The sequence below is a fragment of the Penaeus vannamei genome, chromosome 28, assembly GCF_042767895.1.
Source record: "Penaeus vannamei isolate JL-2024 chromosome 28, ASM4276789v1, whole genome shotgun sequence".
Taxonomy (NCBI): domain Eukaryota; kingdom Metazoa; phylum Arthropoda; class Malacostraca; order Decapoda; family Penaeidae; genus Penaeus; species Penaeus vannamei.
Window position 1 is genome coordinate 30,042,776 of NC_091576.1, and position 7,500 is coordinate 30,050,275.

The 7,500-nt window shown below is 51.3% G+C and overlaps 1 protein-coding gene across 4 annotated transcripts in view; it reads left to right on the forward strand.

Annotated features, from left to right (window-relative positions):
- Positions 1–7,500, forward strand: part of LOC113802627 (pleckstrin homology domain-containing family G member 5) — a 711,360-nt gene that overhangs the window by 531,630 nt on the left and 172,230 nt on the right. The gene's annotated exons all lie outside the window — the stretch shown is intronic.

The following is a 7,500-nucleotide window of genomic DNA, read 5'->3' on the forward strand; positions in this document are numbered from 1 at the left end:
TGTGAGGTTGGTTTGTTATTGTTATTGTTAGTGGTGTTATTTCTTATGTTATGATGGTGTTGATATCACCATCATTGTTATTGACGATTGCTTATATTACTCTCATTATTGACACTAATACTATCATCCTTACCATTCATGTTATTAATTAGTATTGTCATTAGTCATAAGCACTACTACGCCACGTGCCACCACCACTTACCAGCCACCACCTGGCACCCATCACCCAACACCCACCACCTGCCACCTGCCACTTACCACTACCTCCATTACTGTTTCCACTGTCACTACCACCACCTACCAACACCACCTTCCACCTTCCACCTACCACCTACCTACCAGCCTGCCTACCTACCTGCCTGCCTGCCTTTCTACCTACCTACCTACTCACCTACCTACCTTCCTACCCACCCACCCACCCACCTACCTACCCACCCACCCACCCAACAACCCACCCACCTACCCACCTACCTACCCACCCACCTACCCACCCACCCACCCACCCACCTATCCACCCACCCCCCCACCCCCCCACCCACCTACCCACCCACCTACGCACCTACCCACCCACCTACCCACCTACCCACCTACCTACCCGCCCACCCACCCACCCACCCCACCCACCCACTCACCCACCCACCCACCCACCTACCCACCCCCCCACCCACCCACCCACCCACCCACCCACCCATCCTACCCACCCACCCATCCACCCAAAACCCACCCACCAACCCACCTACCTACCTACTTACCTACCTACCTACCTACCCACCAAACCCACCCACCCACCAACCTACCTACCTACTTACCTACCTACCTACCTACCCACCCAAAACCCACCCACCCACCTACCCCACCCCCACCCACCCACCCACCCACCCACCCATCCTACCCACCTACCCACCCACCCAAAACCCACCCACCCACCCACCTACCTACCTACTTACCTACCTACCTACCTACCCACCCAAAACCCACCCACCAACCCACCTACCTACCTACTTACCTACCTACCTACCTACCCACCCAAAACCCACCCACCCACCAACCTACCTACCTACCTACCCACCTACCTACCAATTCTCCCCGAATCTCCCTTCATCCCCGAGTGAAATATTGGTGCCGCGATTAGGCTGTGTGTTATTCATTCAATTAAGTAGCGGGCCAGAGGGAACTTTGCATTTGATGAGGGAAAATGGCTGGTTTGAGAGAGGGAGGGAGGGAGGGAGGGAAAATGGCTGGTTTGAGAGAGGGAGGGAGGGAGGGAGAGAGGGAAAATGGCTGGTTTGAGAGAGGGAGGGAGGGAGGGAGAGGGAGGGAGAGAGGGAAAATGGCTGGTTTGAGAGAGGGAGAGAGGGAGAGGGAGGGTGGAGAGAGGGAGGGAGGGAGAGAGGGGAAATGGCTGGTTTGAGAGAGGGAGGGAGGGAGAGGGAAAGAGGGAGAGGGAGGGAGGAAGAGAGAGAGAGAGAGAGGGAGGGAGGGGAGAGAGGGAAAATGGCTGGTTTGAGAGAGGAAGGGAGGGAGGGAGGGAGGGAGAGAGGGAAAATGGCTGGTTTGAGAGAGGAAGGGAGGGAGGGAGGGAGGGAGGAGGGAGGGGGAAGGGAAGAGGGAGAGGAGAGGGAGGGAGAGAGGAAAATGGCTGGTTTGAGAGAGGAAGGGAGGGAGGGAGGGAGAGGGAGGGGGGGGGGAAGAGAGGGGAGAGGGAGGGAGGGAGAGAGGGAAAATGGCTGGTTTGAGAGAGGAAGGGAGGGAGGGAGGGAGAGGGAGGGGGGAAGAGGGAGAGGGAGGGAGGGAGGAGAGGGAAAATGGCTGGTTTGAGAGAGGGAGGGAGGGAGGGAGAGGGAGGGTGAAGAGAGGGTGGGAGGGAAAGAGGGAGAGCGAGGTTGAGAGAGGGAGGGAGGGAGAAAGGGATAGGGAGGTTGAGAGAGGGAGGGTGAGAAAGGGATAGGCTGGGTGAGAGGGAAAGAGGGAGGTTGAGAGAAGGAGGGAGAGAGGGATAGGGAGGGTGGGAGGGTAAGAAAGGGAGGGAGAGGGAGAGGGAGGGAAGGAGGGTGAGGGAGGATGAGAAAGAGAGGGTGGGAGGGTGAGAGAGGGAGGGATGGAGGATGAGAGGAGGGAGAAAAGAGAGAAAGAAGCCGGAGGCAGACAGACATACATAGACAGACAGAAAGAAATGGGAAAAGAACGAGGAAAGAAGAGAGGAGATTTTCTGGAAGGAAGGGAGATTGAATGGCTAGAGAGAGAGAGGGAGAAAGTTTTGGTAGGAAGGGGGGAAAGAGAGGGTGGAGAAATACATAAAGGAAAGAAATTAGGGAGACAGAGAATTCTGAGGAAAAGGAAAGGGGGAGAGAGAGAGAGAGAGAGAGAGAGAGAGAGAGAGAGAGAGAGAGAGAGAGAGAGTGAGAGTGAGAGTGAGAGTGAGAGTGAGAGTGAGAGTGAGAGTGAGAGTGAGAGTGAGAGTGAGAGTGAGAGTGAGAGTGAGAGTGAGAGAGAGAGAGAGAGAGAGAGAGAGAGAGAGAGAGAGAGTGAGAGAGAGAGAGAGAGAGAGAGAGAGAGAGAGAGAGAGAGAGAAAGAGAGAGAGAAAGACTAAGCTTTGATAGCAGAGGAAAAAGATGAAGAAAAGTTTTATTTTTATGTTTAAAAAAGAGAGAGGATAGCGCCAGGGACTGACACAGAAAGAGAATGAAAAACGAGAAAACGGAAGCTATTGTATTTTTTTATATAACTTTATTTATTTAATATTCCTTTATTTTAAAAGGTGCGGCTTTTTTCTTTTCTTTTTTGATTAACGTCCCTCCTTTTTTTTTACTTTTTTTTGCGTAAAAATTATCTTTCTCCTTTAAATATTATTATTCCAGGGACTAAAGTTACAAATCTGTTTTATCCTTGTGAACATGTGGAGGGAGGGAGGGAGGGAGGGAGGGGAGGAGGGGAGGAAGGGAGGGAGGGAGGATAGGGAGAGAGGGAGGGACGGAGGGAAGGAGGGAGGATTATGAGGTGTGGGAGGGAGGGAGGGAGGGAGGAAGGAGGGTGGGGGAGGGAGGATGATGAGGTGTGGGAGGGAGGGAGGGAGGGACGGAGGGAAGGAGGGTGGATTAGGGTAAGGGAGGGAGGGAGGGAGGGGAGGAAGGAGGGAGGGAGGGAGGGAGGATGATGAGGTGTGGGAGGGAGGGAGGATAGGGAAAGAGGGAGGGACGGAGGGAAGGAAGGAGGAGGATGAGGCGTGGGAGGGAGGGAGGGAGGATGATGAGGTGTGGGAGGGAGGGAGGGAGGGGAGGAAGGAGGGAAGGAGGGAGGGGAGGAAGGAGGGAGGGAGGGAGGGAGGGAACTCGTAATCGGAATCGAGAACAAACCGAGTTATTCATTAGCGTTTTGAAGACCAGTGGAATCCGAAAATGAGTTTTAATTATTTGGCCATTTAGCGGCTCATTAATTGGGCAAATTATGATATAATTAGTTGGCGGTACTTTTTTTTTAAGGGCGATGGCGGAGGGGGCTGTGAAGCAAGAAGGAAAAAAAGGGGGGAAGGGAGGAAATGGAGATGGAGAGGAGGAAGGAAGGAAGGAAGGAAAGGAGAGGGGAAGGGAGAAGGAGAGGAAGAAGGAAGGTGGGAATAGGAGAAGGGGAGAGGGAAGAGAGAGAGGGGAAGGGAGAAGGAGAGGAAGAAGGAAGGTGGGAATAGGAGAAGGGAAGAGGGAAGAGAGAGAGAGGGAAGGGAGAAGGGGAGGAAGAAGGAAGGTGAGAATAGGAGAAGGGGAGAGGGAAGAGAGAGAGAGAGGGAAGACGGAAGGGAGGGAGGAATAGGAGAGAGGGAGGGGGGAAGGGAAGGGAGAAAGAAAAAAATACAGAGAGGGAAAAGGAGAGAGAGAGAGAGAAAGGAAGAGTAGAGGAAAGTAGAGATAATAGAAGGAAAGAAGGGGAGGGAGAAGGCTTGCGGAGGGAGTAACCGTTAGGAAGGAGGGGGTGGAGGGGAGGAAGGGAGGGTGGGGGAAGGGGGAAGTTGTCTTTGTTGAAATGGCAAAGGGGAAAGTTCTCTTGTCCTCGAAGGAGACAAAGGAATAACCCGAGAGAAAGGGGAAGAGGGATGGAGGGAAGGAATGAGGGGAAAATGGAAAAAAGGAAAGGAAGTTGAGAAGGCGGGAGGGGAAGAGAGAGAGAGAGAGAGAGAGAGAGAGAGAGAGAGAGAGAATGACAGAGAGATGGAGGGAGAGAAGTGGAAAGGAGGGAGGGGAAACAGAGAGAGAGAGAGAGAGAGAGAGAGAGAGAGAGAGAGAGAGAGACAGCCAGCCAGACAGAGACAGCCAGACAGACAGACAGACAGCCAGACAGACAGAGAGGCAGAGACAGCCAGAGAGGCAGAGAGAGTACCGGGCCCGCGCCAGCCGGAGGGCCTCGGGCATCGAACTGACGGTTGAAGTTAGTTATCTTTGGAAGTTCAAGAAACGCTTGGCGAAGGAGTTCCTTCTTCTTGGTCTCTCTCTTATTGTTTGCTCTCTCCTCCTCCTCATTATCTTCGTCGTCAATCACGTGTGTTATTGTTGTTGTTGTTTATGTCGTTTATCATCGTCGTTATTACCGTTGGTGGTGGTAGTTGGGGCATCATTATCATTGTCATCATCATCATCATCGTCATCTTCATCTTCATCGCCAGCACTGTTATTGCAATCATCACCATTATCATCGTCATCATCACCGTCATCATCATCACCGCGACCCCCATTATCTCTATCTCTCCATCCCCCCCCCCCTCCTTTACCTTCTCCATTCATCCTTCTGACCGAAGAGGAGAGAAAAAAAACGAAAACGAAGAAAACGAGAGAAAGAAAGAAGGGGAAACTTAGTTAAAATCCCTTTCAACTACTGTAGTCTATAAGGCAGCCTTTCAGCGGGGTCTAAACAAGGCTAAATTAAGGAAGAAACGTTAAATGAAGTGAGTGCGGAAGGAAGGAGGGGGGAGGGGAGGGGAGGGGTGGGAGGGGGGAAGGAGGGGAAAAGGGGAATGGAGGAGGAAGGTAGGAGGGAGGAGGAGGTAGAGGAAGAGAAGGCTGGGGTAAGCTGATGAGAAGGAAGGGAATGGGATAGGAAGGAAGAAAGAAAGAAAGAAAGGGAGGGAAAATAAAGGAAAGGAAGGGAAGGAAAAAGAAGAAAGAAAGAAAGGGGAGGAAAAGGAATGGAAAGGAGAGGAAAATGAGAATGAAAATGAAAGGAAAGGGAGGAGCAAGAGAAAGGGTAAGTGGGAGAGAAAAGAAGGAAAGAAGAGGAAAAGGAGAATAGAAGAAAGGAGAAAAAGAGACAAGAGAACAAGACCGAGTTGAAGGGAAAAGAGAAAGGGAGGGAGAAGGGAAATAGAGAGAGAGAAAAGAAGGGCGGGAGGAAATAAACGAAAGTGGAAGGGGGGAAGGGAGTCAGAATTCTCACTTAAGGCTCTTGATAAATGGATTTTGAGGGTGAAAAAAGTCGGATAAGGAGAATTAGAGAAAGAGGAAAGAAAGGCCAAATAAGGTGATGTGAAGGACGAGAAGGAGGAGGAGGAAAAAGAAGAAGAGGAAGAAGAAGAAGCTTCGTTAGCACATATATGCATATGTAAAGAGAGAGAGAGAGAAAAGAGAGAATGCAAGAAAGATAGGGAGAAAGAAAGTGAGAAAGAGAGAGAAAGAAAGAAAGAAGGAAAGAGGAAGAGAGAGAGAGAAATAGAGAGAGAGAGAGAAAGAAAGAAAGAAAGAAGGAAAGAAAGAGAGAGAGAGGGAAACCGTGGGGGCGAAACTGTCAGAGCAGCGCCCTGCCTTCGAAGGGAAATGTTGACGCGGTCATGAGCGTGTCATAGCAAGCATCAGGAGGGGTGTGGGGGGGGATGGGGGGAGTCGAAGGGGGGAAGGGGGAGGGATGAGGGGATAGAGGGGGGTGAATGTGACACGGAGGGGAGGGAGTCGAAGGGAAGGTGGGGGTTGGGGGGAGGAGTCGAAGGGGGGAAGGGGGAGGGATGAGGGGATAGAGGGGGGTGTATGTGACACGAAGGGGGAGGGAGTCGAAGGGAAGGGAATGGGGGGGGAGGGGAGGAAGGGGGGGAAGGGGAAGGTCATCTCAGGAGATAACGTCCCTTACGCCCCCCTTTTTAGGTCGATATTCCGAAGGTTGTCTCGTGTTTGCAAGGGATCGCGTGGTTTTAGGGGAAGGGCGGGGGGGTGGGGGGGAAGGAAAGATTTTTTTCCCCTTTTTTTGGAGATGTTTCCTTTTTTTACTTTTGCTATTTGTGTTGGTAGCTTTTTTTTGTTGTCTTTTTATTACTTTTATTGCTGTTTTTGTTATTAATATTATCATTATCATTGTCAGAAAGTGTATATGTATGTGTGTGTATATATATATATATATATATATATATATATATATATATATATATATATATATATATATATATATATATATATGAATGTGTTACTATAGATGTAAATATGCGTGTATGCCTCAAAGCCTGAGAGAGTCACAGGATTGAGGGGCTAGGCAAGGGGAGAGGGGGGGGGGGGTAAGGATAAGGGGGGAAGTGGGGTCGAGAAAGGAGGAGGAGGCGAGGAGAAGAGGGTCCGCACGGAGGCCGAAGCGGCGCGACCCTCGGCCCGTCGGCGATTCGCTCCTCGGCTCCGGTGACCTCGCCCTCCGCTGCCGGTCCTGACGTGACGGCTGACGGGCGGTGTCAGCGCTTTCTATATATGGCTGTGCGGTCCGGGGCGGGAGGATAGCGGGCCGCGGCCGATGGGCGGGCGGGCTGTGCTGGGCGCCGATTTATTGCGGTGTTTATTGCTGTTTCTCTCTTCCTCTCTCTCTCTCTCTTTCTCGCTCTCTCTCTCTTTTTCTTTCTCTCTCTCTTTTTCTTTCTTTCTTTTTTTCTTTCTCTCTCTCTCTCTCTCTCTCTCTCTCTCTCTCTTTTTCTTTCTCTCTTCCTCTCTCTCTCTTTTTCTTTCTCTCTCTCTCTTTCTTTCTCTCTCTCTCTCTCTTTGTGCTCTCTCTCTCTCTCTCTCTCTCTCTCTCTCTCTCTCTCTCTCTCTCTCGTACTCACTCTCTCTCTCTCTCTCTCTCTCTCTCTCTCTCGTACTCACTCTCTCTCTCTCTCTCTCCCTCTCTTTCTTTCTCCCTCTCTCCCTCCCTCCCTCTATCTATCTGTCTGTCTATCTATCTGTGTGTGTGTGTGTGTCTGCGTGTGCACACGCGCGCCTGTGCTTGCGAGAGAGAGTGAGAGGAAGATAGAATAGATAGATAAATGATTATATTTTCTATCTGTCTCTGCGTCCACACCGCCCCTCCGCGTCCCTTTTCCCTTTCCCGTGAGTGCGCTATTTTCCCCTTTCTACCCCTCTTTTTTCCGCCCTCTCCCCTCTTTTCCTTGCCCTTCTCTCTTCTCTCAGATCAATTATTCTCTTTTCTCTCCCCCTCCTCTCTTTCTCTCTGCCTCACCATATTGTACTGGGCGAACTCTTCCTGAATCACCCCTGAAACAGCCGTTCCGT